Genomic DNA, 16,651 nt, shown 5'->3' with positions numbered 1-16,651 from the left:
CGAGGAGCAGGTGATCACTATTGAGGCCCCTGTGGGAGCGATGGATGAGCCCAGTACCTCCAAGACTTATGAGAAACCCGAGAACCCTGTTGATAACAACTAGATTACCGCTTTGTTTGAATCTGATGATGTACTCACCAATACTATCAATGAAATGAATTCTGATTTTGCTTACTTGCTTGATGTTGATTCTGATCATTCCATGCATTCTCATTCATATAACATGCCTACGTTTGAAATCAATACAATAGAAATGTCAACTGTCAATCTTGGCACGGATGAAAATCCTAAACTTATACAAATTGCTCAAGAATTAACTACTGAAGAGAGGAAAGAATTTGAGAGAATAATTAAAAATTTACGAAATAGTGTTTGCTTGGACATACGAAGACATGCCAGAAATCGATCAATCAATCGTAACTCACCGTATTCCGACATACCCCGATGCTAAGCCCGTGAAACAGAAACTCCGACGCATGAGGCCGGAATGGGCAGATAAGATCCGAGAGGAAGTAAAGAAACAGTTAGAAGCAGGGTTCATCGAAGTAATCGACTATCCCCCTTGGGTCGCAGATGTAGTGCCAATCGTGAAGAAGGACGGCAAAGTGAGAATGGGCGTCGACTATAGAGATCTTAACAAGGCGTGCCCCAAAGATGAATTCGCATTGCCTCATATTGACGTATTAATCGACAGTGCTGCATCGAGCGTCTTGCACACGAATGTTGACGGCTTCATGGGCTACATGCAAGTTCAGATGGCAGAAAAGCACAAGGCAAAGACCTCGTTCACAATTGAGTGGGGAACGTACTGCTATAGGGTAATGCCGTTTGGTTTGAAAAATGCCAGGGCAACTTACCAGCGAATGGCTATGGCACTGTTCCATGATATGATACACAAAGAGGTAGAGGTTTATGTGGATGACATGATGGTCAAGTCGGAGACGAGAGAGGGGCATTTCGCTGCACTCAAAAAGTTTTTGGCCCGAATTGCAGAATTCAAACTAAGGTTGAACCCGAAGAAGTGCTTCTTCGGCGTTTCATCGGGAAAAATCTTAGGCTATGTAATCGGAAATAAGGGAATTGAAGTAGATCCCGACAAAGTGAAGGCCATACGGGAAATGCCGGCACCAAAGAATGAGAAAGAGGTGAGAGGGTTTCCGGGGCAGGTTCAGTATATCAGTCGGTTCATAGCAAGACTCACTGCAATCTGCGAGCCGATCTTTAAGTTGCTACGGAAAGATCAACCCACGATTTGGAATGATAAGTGTCAGCAAGCCTTAGAGAATGTCCGAAGCTACTTGTCTAATCCGCCGGTTCTGAGACCGCCTAAACTTGGAAAACCGCTTCTCCTCTATGTAGCAATCGAAGAGCGATCTATTGGGGCAATGCTGGCCCAGGAAGGGGACACCGGTGTGGAGCACGCGGTGTATTATCTGAGTAAGAAGTTCCTGGAATATGAGCTTAAATATAACATGATTGAAAAGACGTGTGTGGCAGTAGTATGGCTAACAAAGAAACTGCGGCACTATTTTCAATCTTACAAAGTGATCATTATTTCCCGGATGGATCCCGTGAAGTATCTGTACCAAACTCCGTCTCTAACAGGGAAGCTAGCCCGATGGTTGTTGCTCTCGTCCGAATTTGACATCGAATATGTAACGAAAAAGGTTATCAAGGGGAGAGCCGTAGCAGAATTTCTGGCCAACCAACCTCTGAACGCAGAAGAGGAAGAGATAAACTATGATTTCCCCGATGAGCACTTGAACGCAATAGAAGTTATACCGTGGAAAATGTTCTTCGATGGAGCGGTTAACTCAAATGGAGCCGGAGTAGGAGTGCTACTTATTTCACCAGAAGGAGAAAGGATCCCAATGGCAAAGAAGCTATCCTTCCCTCTCACCAATAATATGGCCGAATATGAAGCGTGCATCTATGGGTTGGAGTCATTAGCAGCACTGGGGGCATCATATGTTGAAATTTGGGGTGACTCAAAACTGATTATCGAACAAGCACAGGGAAACTGGGAAGTGATGGAAGAAAGGTTGCGTCCATACCTAGACCAGCTGGAAGGATTGGCGTGAAGATTCAGCGAGTGTCGTTTTTATCACATTCCTCGAGCACAGAATCAGGCAGCGGATGCTTTGGCCACTTTGGTGTCGGTATAGGATAATTCCCAGAACCTTGCCTCAAAGCCTTTGGTATTGAGGAGGTCTCACAAACCGTGCTATGAAGAGGTGACGCTATTGGGAGCAGATGAAAAGCCTTGGTATTTCGATATCGTAAACTTCATGAAGAGTGGGGCGTACCCGGCTGAATCAGAACTTAGGGATCAGGCTGTGATTAGAAGGTTAGCTCAGTAGTTCGTCATCCACAATGACTTGCTTTACAAAAGACATGCCGATGGGTTACAATTAAGGTGTTTGGATGAGGGAGAAGCCCGTGAAGCGATGGAGTCAGTACACTTGGGAATCTGCGGGGCCCATATGGGAGGAGCGGTGTTGGCGAAGAAAATCATAAGGCAAGGCTTCTATTGGCTCACCATGGAAAGAGATTGTAACGAATATGCGAAGAAATGCCATGATTGTCAAATCCACGGAGATTATAATCATTTACCAGTTATGGAACTGCACGTGTTAGCACCCGTTTGGCCGTTTGAAGTTTGGGGCATTGATATCATCGGTGAGGTGAGGCCTAATGCATCAAATGGACACAAGTTCATCGTAGTTGCCATTGATTACTTCACCAAGTGGGTAGAGGCAGAATTGTTTAGTAAGTTAGGATCGAAGCAGATGAGAAAGTTTATTGAAAAGCATCTAATCACCAGGTTTGGGGTGCCTCACCACATGATCGCGGATAATGGGATCCAGTTTCAAGGGGAAGTGTCTCTTCCAAGAGTACGGTATTGAGCATCATAGATCGTCTCCATATCACCCACAAGCTAACGGGGCAGTAGAAGCGGCCAATAAGAACCTTAAGAGGATTCTCATAAAGACAGTAGCATCGCATCAGAATTGGCACGAGCAGCTTCCGCTTGCTTTATGGGCTTATCGCACGACGGTTAGAGCGTCAACTGGGGCAACGCCGTTCTCCTTAGTATATGGGGCAGAAGCAGTTCTGCCTATTGAGGTTGAGAAGCGACCGCTGAGGATCGCGGCAGAAGTAGAGATTCCTAAAGCGGAATGGGTGAAGAAGCGTTATGAACAGCTGGCATTGGTAGACGAGAAGAGGATGGAGGCCCTTTACCAACATATAGCTATATCAAAGGAGGATGGCCCGAGCTTTCAACGAAAGGGTTAAGGTCAGTCCTATCAAAGAAGGAGACATGGTGCTGAAACAGATCCGAATGACGTGCACCGACCCTAGGGGCAAGTTTAGGCCAAACTGGGAAGGACCGTTTCTCATAAAGAAGATCCTAAGCAAAGGGGCGGTGAAACTAACCACGATGGATGGCATTGAGTTCTCCAAACCTACCAATCTGGATAGGCTTAAGACATACTTTTCGTAAAAAAAAAAGAGAAAGAAATAAAAATTCCCGATAGGTCGAAAACCCGCAAAGGGCGACCTATGCAACAATAAGGGAGATCCCAATCGGTGAAAACCCGAAAGGGCGCTCATTTGAAAATTCCGGGATAATAAAAGGAGAGTTGAAAAATCGCTGGGATCTGAAAACCGAACAAAGGCGGGTCCTGGTAACAGTAGTTGTATCTTGAGCAATTATAAAAATAATGTATAAGCGGCTAAGTATTTCTGTTGTTTGTAAATAAATAAAGGCATGAACATATTTGAAGAGAATGATTGGAATTATTATGATCGACTGAATGCATGGTATTGTAAGTCATGAGTTATACATTTCTTTTCCCCACCACCAAATAAAAAGCCTACCCAAATATCTTTTTCACATATACCCGCCATACATCACGGTAGTACTAATAAAGTTGTAAACCGAAATAATGACGGGACTATCAATGAGAAGGAATCCCAAAGTCCCAAAAGCCCTCAAACGAATCAAAGCCTCCAAAGTAAGGTTCCCACTCCTCGGCAACTCGGCGGCTCTCCACCGCAATCCGCAAACTCCCCTCAGCAGCTCGCTGGGCTTCTATATCCACACGGCTCCTCTCCTCGGCTGCTCGGCCTCGCTCCTCCCAGTTGGAGCGCTCATCCTCCCTATCCCGACAACGACGTCCGATCTGAGCGTCAGCATCCAGTAGCCACTCCCCTTGCCCAACCGCCACGTTCTCCTGTAATCTTCGGTCAATAGAATGGAGGTCTCCCTGTAAAGAAAATAGGAGTTAAGCAATGTATAAAAAAAAAGAAGAGAAAAAGAGAGAAAAATATTCATTCATAGTCATGTGCATACATATCACTATACTAGGTCACACCATGAAAATGTTCACCAGGTGATGGGCGTGACTCAAGTCAAGCCGCATGCAGAAATACTCGGATAGCTCCAAGAAATCCGCACAAGTTTAGGCAGGCTCCGATAGGTAAATTAAAATTTGATCAATGGGCACAGACCCCGCTATGGACTGTGGTCTACGGCATCATCAATGGGCACAGGCCCCGCTACGGACTGCGGTCTACGGCATCACCAACGGGCACAGGCCCCGCTACGGACTGCGGCCTACGGTATCATCAATAGGCACAGGCCCTGCTACGGACTTCGATTTACGGCATCATCGACTCCGGTCAAACGCAGACGATCCTGGTAAAAAGAAACGACTGCGGTCACAAACTCTCGGACGAGTGATAAAGCCCAAATATCAAAGCGACTGCGGTCACAAACTCTCGGACGAGTGATAAAGCCCAAATATCAAAGTGACTGCGGTAAAAAACTCTCGGACGAGTGATAAAGCCTAAATATCAAAGTGACTGCGGTCAAAAACTCTCGGACGAGTGATAAAGCCCAGCTATCATCAACAAAGGACGCCTGCAATCGATGTAGAGATTAGGGTCGAACGGTTGATTTGGAGATGTGCAAACGAAAGGACGCCTGCGATCGATGTATAGATTAGGGTCGAATGTTTGATTTGGAGATCTACAATACAAGAAAACGCCTGCGATCGATGTAGAGATTAGGGTAGAACGATGAATTTTGAGATATGCAAAACGAGAGGATGTCCGCGATCGATGTATAGATTAGGGTTGAACGGTTGATTTAGAGATATGCAAAACGAGAGGACGCCCGCAATCGATGTATAGATTAGGGTCGAATAGTTGGTTTGGAGATATACAAACGAAAGGACGCCTGCGATCGATGTATAGATTAGGGTCGAATGTTCGATTTGGAGATCTACAATACAAGAAAATGCCTGCGATCGATGTAGAGATTAGGGTAGAACGATGGATTTTGAAATATGCAAAACGAAAGAGTACCTGCGGTCGAGATAAAGACTAGGGTCGCTAGAAAAAGCAACTTTACCTGTGGTCCAGATAAAGACTAGGATCGCTAAAAAAAGCAACTTTACCTGCGGTCGAGATAAAGACTAGGGTCGCTAGAAAAAGCAACTTTACCTGCGGTCGAGATAAAGACTAGGGTAGCTGGAAAGAGCAATTTTACCTGCGGTTGATTTAGAGACTAGGGTAGCTGGAAAGAGCAATTTTACCTGCGGTTGATTTGAAGACTAGGGTAGCTAGAAAGAGCAACTTTACCTACGGTCGATTTAGACTAGGGTCGCTAGAGAGAGCAATGTTACCTGCGGTCGATTTAGACTAGGGTCGCTAAAGAGAGCAATTTTACCCGCAGTGGATTTGGAAACTAGGGTAGCTAGAAAGAGCAACTTTACCTGCGGTCAATTTAGACTAGGGTCGCTAGATAGAGCTATATACCTGCGGTCGATTTAGAGACTAGGGTCGCCAGAAGGAGCATTCGTCTGCAGTTGATTCAGAGGCAAGGACGGGACAACCAAGGCGAAGGTCGAAGACAAGGCCGGAGCATGCGGCATGGAGATCAGGTATTCTTCCTCCTACTCTATATGTGTCTTTTACTTTAATATATTTCCATTGCATGTGCCGTGTTAGCAAAAAACATTTTCAAAACACACACATCACTGTCAAAATAGAAAAGTAGGGGCAACTGTAGACACCGAGTCGGAGGACCTATAACGAAAACCTGTAACAAGACGGTCGAAGCGGTTGGCTCCGGAAATTTTAAAAGAGAGAAGAAAAATATATAATAAGAAAAAGAAAGAAAGGAAAAGTCAACGGAAATCGCGGTCGTCAGGTGGACGGCTCGCGAGCGCTCAGCGACATGGTGCGAGCGCCTAGCGGCAGCCGACGTGTGTCCGACGACAGTTGGACGCACGTCCGGCAGCGCGGGGCGTGCGCTCGACGTCCGCGGGGCGCGCACGTCCGGCGGCGCGCGCTCGACGACCGTTGGGCGCGCGCGCCCGATAGCGCGGGCGCACGCCCGGCAGCCATCGGGCGAACACCCAACATCAGTTGGGCGCGTGCGCCCAACTGAGGTTGGGCGTACGCCCAACGATAGTTGGGCGTTCGCCCAACTAATGTTGGGCGTTCGCCCAACAATGTTGGGCGTTCGCCCAACCTGTTTTGGGCGACGCCCAATCTTAGTTGGGCGTCGCCCAAAATTTTTCGGGACCCGTTGCCTATTTAAGACACGGATCCCCATGCATTTGAAAGGAGGATTTTGGAGAGCTTCTCACACTAGAACATTTTCTAGAGAGAGAAAGTTGATTTTTTTGGGAGAAAACATTTTTTTTCCTAAAAATTGAAAATCTCCAAAAAGTTAAATATTTTATCAAAAACATAAAAAAAACACCGGAAAATCACAACTCGTGGAATCGACTGACTTCGACTATCAGATACCGAACTTGAGGTATTATCCGAGGACTAGACTCATTTTATTTTATTTTATTTATTTCTTTTATTTATTTATTTTTATGTTATAAGTTTATTTATTTAGTTATTTATTTATTTATCACGTTTTATTTAATTGTTCGTATTTACTTAATTTTCGTCTCGTATTAGATAAACGTTCGGTTTTGTTTTTAAAATAAAAACCTCGTTTTAATATCCCAATACGAACCGTGATCCGATTCAAAGGTAGTTCGGGTATTAAAAGCGTTGTAATTATAAGTTTTAGAAAATTTTGTTAAATAACGTTTTAAATAAAAAAACATCGTTTAAGAACCTCCGTTATAGACTATGATCCATTTTTGGTAGTTCGGAGTTCCAAAACGATAGAATAGATCTAATTTAAGGTGTTTGAATAAATCTGGAAAGTGGTGGACTGTTTCTGTAATTCTTCTTTTTCTGTCACTGATTGCTGTTTACCGACGGATTTTCCGTCGGTAAATTTGCTGGAACTCTAAATACCCATTTTTGAGCCTTTTTATTACTTCTTTTAACATTCCTTCTTAAACATACCTCTATTTAATTATGTAAAATATTTGATAAATGTACTTTGGATTTATATAATTATTATTTACATATTATATATCTATTTATTCTATATTAAGAATTTGATTTATATTGATTTGATTTTATAAATTATATATAAGTATATATGTATAGTTTTTTGGGCTTTTGGATGATTAATCGATTTTTGGGGTTATGATATAAGTTCTATTTTTGAACCGAAAGCTATTTTCTTGTTTGTAAACTTTATTCATTATTTTCATGAGTTTTGATTATAGTATATCATACTTAGTGTTATTTTCATTATTATACATATACTTAGCTATATTAGGTGGTATCCTTTACTTGGTTTTCAAAGTTATATGTATGTCATTATTTTTTTAATATATAAGTATATATATATGTATATGTTCATTTCCTTATTCTTTTGGCATTTGGGGATATATGTTTTAAATTAGTTTTCAATTGATGAATTTTGGTTTAGTTCATTTATTGTTGTAATTATATTCAAGTAAGGATTAATTGAGTGAAAAGGGGAAAATAAATTACAAAAAAGAGAGTTTAATTTGTTTGTTTAAATTAAAGCTTTTCTAGATGTTCTTAAAGTATAAATAATGTTTTCTTGACATTTTTAAACCATTTCTTAAAACATCACGTTTTAAAACCTTAATTCGTTCCAACGACGGATTAAGCGAACCTTGTAATTAAAATTGCTTTTAATTGTAAATAATAGGGCTTTTGAATCGTTTTTCCTAAATGGTTTTTGAACAAAATAAATTGACTTGTATGCTTAATCACGTTTTCTTGTTAAAACTTTTATCTCAACATTTTCAAACGCTCGAGTCATTCCAACGGCGATTCGAGTGAACGTCATTAAACGGGGTTTTGAAACGTACCTAAATCGTTCCAACGACGATTAAGATACGAACCATGTAAATAAACTCATTTTTGGGAAGTGAGTTTAGTTTAGAGTTAGTGTGTAATACGAAGCATAAATCACATTGTAAACAAATCGATTCTTTCTTCTCCCCCCTCTCTCTCTTATGTATCTTGAACTGATGTAAATGGGTGATTCTTTACCAAAATGGCTTTCAATAATATATGCTCAAAGCGGTTTTCAAAACGAGAAAGAAAAGGTTTCAAATGAATTTTAAACTTAAAGAAATATGCGATTAGTCCGTTATCGCCTAACACGCTGAGTAGGAGGCCGATGGTTCATAACCGGGCGATGTCGGGGTGCCTAGTAGCCTTTCTCCGGGAAGGAGCTAGCCTTCTCGGCTCGTACCTAAGTTTCTCGAACCCTCACCGGTATCCCGCAAGGGATCGGTGTTCATTTTCCCATTCGTGGGTGGCGACTCTTCCATACTCCGAGCTCCGGTCCTGCCGAGCAGCTTGATTCCACGATTGGTTGCTTTCGGCGCCAATCACCGCTTACGTCGCCATGAGGTGTCCACCCCCCGGTCCGCCCGGGAGATTAGGCCGCGACACCTCGTCTAACAGCTGCCACTCAGGGAATGATGTATACTTGGAGTAATGGTCATTCTAGGTCTGCCAGGGTTGAAAGTAAATTGGACGGTGCAATTGTATTAGACAATTTTTCAGATTATTGGGAGACTCACAGTAGCATTGCTTTGGCTAGGCATCACTCAGATCACTGCCTGGTGTTTTTCAGAAGTTTGAAAATGTTACACAGGCCTGTTAGGTTCCATTTTCAGAGTATGTGGGTCCGACATCCAAATTTACGAGAAGTAAATGTGGACTTTTAGCACGGCTACAATACGGGACTCCCTCCTATGCAATCATTGTGCTCAAAATTGAAACAACTTTGCCCTATCCTGCGTAGGTGGAATAAGGATGTTTTTGGGAATCTGGACGTGAGGATTGCAGAGCCGACTGATACTCTCACCCAAATTGAAGCAGAAATTTCTGTTAACGGTTTCGCGCCGGAGATCCACTAGAGAGAATTAGATGCGCACATGGGGCTTGATGCATTTCTAAAACAGAAAGAGACATACCTCAGGGACAAGAGCAGAATCAGGTGGTGGAAAGAGGGGGACCGAAACAGCAGTTTCTTCCACAAAATGGCAAATATTAAAGCTGCAAAAGCAGGTATTAACATGTTGAAAGTTGATGATGAGATTCTCACAGACCCCAAGCACATCGAAGCCTACATCAACAAATACTACGCTACCTTGTTCAAGGCGGAGGGTGATTACCCAAGGGATCACATGCGTATTTTTGAAACGATTCCGCATCTGGTAACGGCTTCGGAAAACGAGTCCTTAACAGTATGCCCCGATATATCAGAGGTTCGTAAAGTCGTTTTTGACATGGACAAGGACAGCTCGCCCGGTCCTGACGGATTCACAGGTCAGTTTTATCAAGCCTTCTGGGATATTGTAGGGTCGGATGTCTACTCCATGGTTAAAAGTTTTTTTTTATTCGGGTCAAATTCTCCCAGGACTAAATTCTAGCCTAATGATTCTAATTCCCAAAATTGAAGATGCGGTTTCTATTGATCAGTACAGACCAATTGCTATGAGCAATTTTAGCTACAAGATTATCTCTAAGATCCTTGCTGACAGGTTGTCCGTAATTGCATCTAGAATTGTATCTGAACATCAATTTGGTTTTATTCCAGGCAGAAATATACATCACTGTATTGCTCTAGCTTCTGAGGGCAGCAATATGTTAAAGAAATGCTGCTTTGGGGGGACCATGGCAGTTAAAATTGATATTCGAAAGGCGTTCGATACATTAGACTGGAATTTCCTTTTAACAGTAATAGGAGCTTTTGGATTCTCTATTCAATTTCAGGATTGGATTCTCAATATCCTGTCCGCTGCTCGCATTTCATTCTTAACTGGCGGTCAAATAACTAGACTAATCAATTGCTTCAGGGGGGTTCGACAAGGAGATCCTCTTTCTCCTATCCTATTTGCCATTGCAGAAGACTTTCTAAGTCGTTGGCTATTGAAGCTAAGGGACTCTGGAGACCTCTCTCCGATGAATTACACTCGGACAAACTGCTTCCCGACGCACTTACTTTATGCAGACGACATTTTGTTATTTTGTAAGGCTTCGTATGGCAATTTGAGGGTGCTGAGAGATGTTTTTTCAATTTATGGTTCAATCTCAGGACAAGTTATGAATTGGGGCAAATCTGAGCTTTTTCTAAATACCTTCATTAATGCTCGATGGAGGAGTGGCTTAGCGGAACAACTGGGAATTCGGTTAGGAACACTTCCTTTCCGTTACTTGGGGGTGCCGTTGTTCTTTGGACATCCACGCAAGCAGCATCTGCACGGATTGATGGATAGAATTTTATCGCATTTCTCGCGCTCAAAGGGTCGAAGCCTGTCATTGGCAGGTAGAGTGGCACTGGTCAACTCAGTTATTTATAGTAGTTTTATACACTCATTCACAGTTTACAAGTGGCCCAGAAGCTTGCTAGCGAATATGAACAAATGCATTAGAAATTTTGTCTGGACTGGTTCAATTGATAGCAGAAAATTAGTCTTCGTGCCTTGGAAAGATTACTGTAAACCGGTGTAGGAGGGTGGACTTGGTGCTAAGGACCTTAAGATTCTTATTCTGGCATTGCTTGGAAAGCTGGCCTAGGAGCTTATATGCGAAGAGACATTCTGCTTTGCTCTGCTCCGATCCAGATTCGTTAATTTAGTAGGTATCTCAAAGGATTATATTGTTCTTCAATTTGGAGCTCTGCTAGATTGGCTTTCAGGGTTGTGGTGGCTCTGTAGGAATTCAAAATTAAGCTTCTGGAATGGAGCATGGATCAGCCCCTCTCTAGCTGATCAATTGGAGTTGACGTCTCTGCAACGACGAGAGGCTATTGACACTGTTGGCAATTATGTGATAAATGAGGATTGGGTGGATCTCCCGGCACTGCCTAATGAAGTGGAAATTAGAATAAAGGAGGTCCAGTTGGGGCGGGATCTGGAGGATACATGCGTTTGGAAACCGGCAATCAATGTAATTTTCACCGTAAAACTTTTTTATGTCTGGTTGCAGGGAAGACCGACACACAGGGACTGGTGTCGCTTTGTCTGGAAGCCTTTTGTGTTGGGTTTTAGTGTCCTATAGACAATTGTTCCAAGGTATAAACCTACTGTAAATGAATTGTTCTTTATGTCATTTGTTTTAATAAGATATGGTTTCATAACTGTATAAAGGCAACCACTTTTAAAAAACTAAATAAGTCTAAATAAAAGGAAATCCCTAAGTTTATTTAAAGTGATTATAAAGTGTTCATACAAGCATGAAGTGAGACAAAACATTATAATAAACTAATAAACTTAAAACCACCCCAAGTCAAGTGATATGTTTTAAATAAGGATTGACATAACACTGTTAAGACTTGCATGTAACAATGTTTTTTGTCGAGACAGAGAGCTGATCTCACAAGCTTCAGATATGGAGATATCTGGACAGTTACATGGATCCAATGAAAGGGTTCATTAGGATTGGGGGCCCGACTTGAAATAACAGGATGGGTAGATTTATCCTTGTCACCTATTCATCTCATTGGTATTAATAGGTATATGTAATCCTAAGACTCAAAAGGAATGTTAATTATATAGTGATTCTGGATTATGGAATGTGATGCTTTGATCCTGTTGTAACACGATCCATAACAGGGATGACTCTGGGGTGTGTACGGCAGACGTTGGGTATCACAGGAAGTAATTGCAGGATAGTTAACATTGGATTGAGCATTTGTCACTCCTGATAAATGGGAGATACGTCCAAGGATCGCTTGTGGAAGACTTGACTCTAAATCTTTGCAAGGTGATAGCTTAAGACTTGAAATGAAGATTTCAGTTAACCTATCTAATTGGAGTTAACTCGGTCTGTACAAGTAAAACGAACGTCTCGCTATATGTGACTTGACATAATCTATAGTCATAAGATTCTATTCAAGGATGTAGTTGATAAAGGATCGAATTATACTGTAACTAATACGGAAAGGTCAAGACGGAATCAACTTGTCTTCTTATAGCTCTGGGGGAATGTTTCGGATCTGCCAATCACAGTTCGCGTACTCATTCCGTTATACAAAGATTGAATGTAACTTTGAGAAATTAATTTAATGGTTGTATACGGCTGGAAGCAATAAGAACCTAATGGGTCACACATAAGACTTGGAACCCAAAAGAGAAACACATATTAATTAATTGATGGAAGCCCAACTAAGTCCACTAAGGCCCAATAATAGAGGGGGCGATTTTTTATGTGTAGGGACACATAAGGAGTTAATTTAAATTCGGACAATTATAATTAGATTATGATTATGAATTAAATTAATTATAGGATAAATAAGTTAGGAGGTTTATTGAGATTAAATTGCTCCTAATTATTATCTTATCAATAAGTTATTATTATCTTTATATTTAGATATAATTATAGATAATAATAATAAGAGTATTATTCCAAATATAACTCTTATTCAATAACCTAATTCTATCTAACTAGGGTTTAGATACGAGAGGCTATATATAGCCCCTGCTACTCAGAATTTCAACCAACCCTAGTCCTTCCGAAGAGAGAGAAATTTCGACCCCCACTATTAAGGATGAGATTTCCACCGCTTGCTTCCGTTCAATTGATTTTATCTCTTTCTTTTTATCCTTGATCTTGTGTTGATTAATTAGAGGCAATCTATTTTGGTTGCTATACTTTGGTTGAATTCTAATTAATTTGATCTTGTGTTTTGTCTTTGCTCGTGAACTCGGATCTAGAGTTGAGGGCACTTCGCTAGCAATAGTAGATAGTTCTTTAGAAAGGTATTTCCTTCTATCCCTCTTTATATGAAATAACGATTAACGAATCTTGGTTAAAGGAAATAGGTTAAAAATTTTATATTTCCACTACCAAACGTTTGCCTATTTTCCTTCAATTTATACCACCTTCTCGCTCTATAGTGTGCTGGAATTCGATTCTGGGCTATTTGGCAACTCATAACAAACTTCAACAGAGAGGATGTTGTATAGTCTCGCGATGCAGCCTCTGCAAGAGAGAAATCGAAACCGACACACATATTCTTGTAACGTGTTCTTTTTCTGTGCAGGTTTGGAGATCAATCGAGTCGCTGTTTGGCCGATTGATATACACTTCGGGTTCAGTTACTGATCTGATACAGGAGGCTCTTAAGCAGAGATTCAGCACTCAAATTGGTGCGCTATGGAATTCAGCGATAATTAATGGGATTTGGATCCTTTGGACTACTAGAAACAGGGAGATTTTTGAAGGAGAGGATCCCCAAATCTCGTTAACTCTTCACATGATCTGGCAAGCTGTTCACGAAATGGGCAGACTTGGTCATGGAGCAATGTGGAACTCAACAACGAAGCAGCATATTTTAACAGAGCTACAGCGTCCAACTCGATTGCACCGTGCTCCTAGAATAATTCCGGTGCGGTGGCAGCCTCTACCGACCTCCTGGCTGAAGGTTAACACGGATGCCTCAGTCACTGGCTGCCCGGGACCCGTCGGCTGCGGTGGCATCTTGAGATCAGCAAACGGCATGTTCATTGGGGCGTTCTCCTATTGCATAGCGGATACTTTTTCATATGCAGCGAACTTTCAGCGGAAATATCGGCGATCAATATGGCTCATGACAGAGGTTGGTTGCGTCTTTGGATCGAAAGAGATGAAACTTATGTCATTCATTCAACTCGGAATAGAGTGAGCTAGTACCCTAGTCTCTTAGGCAGGACTGTCTAAAGTGCCTAACAAATCTTGAGTCAATGACGGTGGTGGTCTCTCACATTTATAGAGAAGGCAATCAAGTGGCTGACCTCCTAGCAAACTATGGTAGAATGAACTCAAATTTAACTTGGTGGATGGACATCCCCCCATTCTGTATCTCAGCTTTCCTTTGTAATTTAGGAGGTTGACAGGTCTACAGATTTGCTATTGATGTATTTTTTAATTCTTTCATTTCTTCTTAATAAATTTGGTTTAGGGATCGGGTGTTTTGAGTATGGGTGCCAACATAGTCGGGATGTCTATGATTCACAATCCCCGTTTGCCAGCCTTTCAAGAAAAAAAAGGAATAGTTTTTTATTTAGTCTTTTATTAGGAATAGGTTTTAGTTTTTCATTATAAATAGCTCCATTTGTTAGGAATAATTAATCCAGTTTTTGTAGTCCAGTTTTTGTAATCCGATTTTCACCTATCAATTTTTAGTTTTTAGTTTTAGTTTTTCCATCTTTCTCTTGTGTAAAAAACATATCTTTCCCCCTTGAAGAATCTCTTCACCTCCTACATCTCCTTCCATTGAAGAACATTCGAAGCTCCGCTTACCAAGGATTATTAAAGGTTCCTCCTTAAGTCCTAGGAAGACGCCTGCAGTGGTAGACATGTTCCCTGAAAGGGATTTTCTTACTCTTTTCATAACTTGTTTATCTCTTGATCCAGTCTATGAATCTTAGGCTCATTTTATCTCCGTGACAATATTCTTCAGCTTTAATGATAATTTAGTTCTTGTTTTGTTCAATTGATTTATCTATTTAATCTTTGTCTTTCGCTTTGTTTGATTGGTTTAACTCATTCATAAATCCAAATATTAAGTTGGCACATATTGCGAGCTGAATCTGACCTAGTCAGAGCCTATAAGATTGACGACCTTATAGATGATTAAGCCCAAATTGTTGAGCCTTAGAGCTAGTTTCGGCCTTACAAGGGAATCACGAACTAGGAACCACAGAAGGATAAGTAGGGTTAATCGCCTCGAACACAAGTGACTAAGATTAGGTTTTTAATTGATTGTCTGAATAACGTATATTCATCATTATCGTACCATTCCATATCCCTTCGGGTAATTACATTATTGAAAGATCACCTAGGAGTAGATTAACTTAATTAGGAGTATCTTAATTTAATCAAACTCAATCTCAAACCCCCCCAAAGCCTAGATAACACTAGAAACCAAGTAGCTTGATACTTGCACGAATAAATCCTGTGGATTCGATACCTGGACTTATCCAGATGTTATTACTTGATAACGACGGGGTACACTTATCCCTCAGTGAGCCTCACTCGAGGCGCATCAATTTCCGGAAGAACTACCGTATGGGTTACCACCTCTAAGGGACATTCAACACCACATTACCTCGTACCAGGAGCTAGTTTACGTAGCCTCCCTCATTACCGAATGAGTCCCAAAGAGAATGAGGTTATGAAGGAGAAGGTGGAGGAGCTAATCAAGATGGGTTATATGAGGGAGAGTATGAGCCCCTGTGCAGTTCCGGCTTTGTTGACACCTAAGAAAGATGGGTCGTGGAGGATGTGTGTCGATAGCGGAGCCATCAAAAAGATCACCATACGGTAGAAGTTCCCAATTCCCTCACTTGATGATATGCTTGATCAATTATTTGGGTCTAAGATCTTTTTAAAGATTGATTTAAGGAGTGGGTACCACCAAATCAGAATTAAGGCAAGAGATGAGTGGAAGACGACGTTTAAGATGTGTGACGGGTTGTATGAGTGGCTAGTGATGCCGTTTGGGATGACCAATGCACCGAGTACTTTTATGACATTGATGAACCAAGTCCTTCGACCGGTGATTGGGAAGTTCGTAGTGGTCTACTTTGATGACATCCTCATCCATAGTAAGACGTTGGAGGAGCACATGGAGCACTTGAGAGCCGTATTGGTATTACTTCGGGAGAATCAACTCTTTGCTAACACAAAGAAGTGCGATTTTGTGATGGAGAGTTTAGTGTTTCTCGGGTATGTGGTAAGTGGAAACAGAATACGGATTGATGAAAAAAAGGTTAGAGCTATTCGGGAGTGGCCGACTCTGAAGACCGTTGGGGACATTAGAAGTTTTCATGGGTTAGCCACTTTCTATAGGCGATTCATCTGGAATTTCAGCGCCATTGTCGCTCCCATGACCGAGTAGTTGAAGAAGGGGAGAGGCTTCAAGTGGGAAGATGAACAAGATGGCAGTTTGCATTGATTAAAGAAAAGCTAAGAACCGCCCCGGTGTTAGCATTTCCAGATTTTGAAAGCTCTTTGAGGTTGAATGTGATGCAAATGGAGTAGGAGTTGGGGGAGTGTTGATGCAAGAGAGGCGACCCATTGCTTACTTAAGTGAGAAGTTATGTTAGTCACGAAAAAAGTGGGCCACCTGTGATAAGGAGTTTTATGCGGTAGTGGAAGCTCTCAAGACGTGGGAGCACTATCTCATTGGAAAGGAGTTCATGTTGTACACCGACCACCAAGCCCTTAAGTACTTGGGAAGTCAAAA

Source organism: Euphorbia lathyris, chromosome 8, assembly GCF_963576675.1.
Source record: "Euphorbia lathyris chromosome 8, ddEupLath1.1, whole genome shotgun sequence".
Lineage (NCBI taxonomy): Eukaryota > Viridiplantae > Streptophyta > Magnoliopsida > Malpighiales > Euphorbiaceae > Euphorbia > Euphorbia lathyris.
This window is presented reverse-complemented; position numbering follows the sequence as displayed.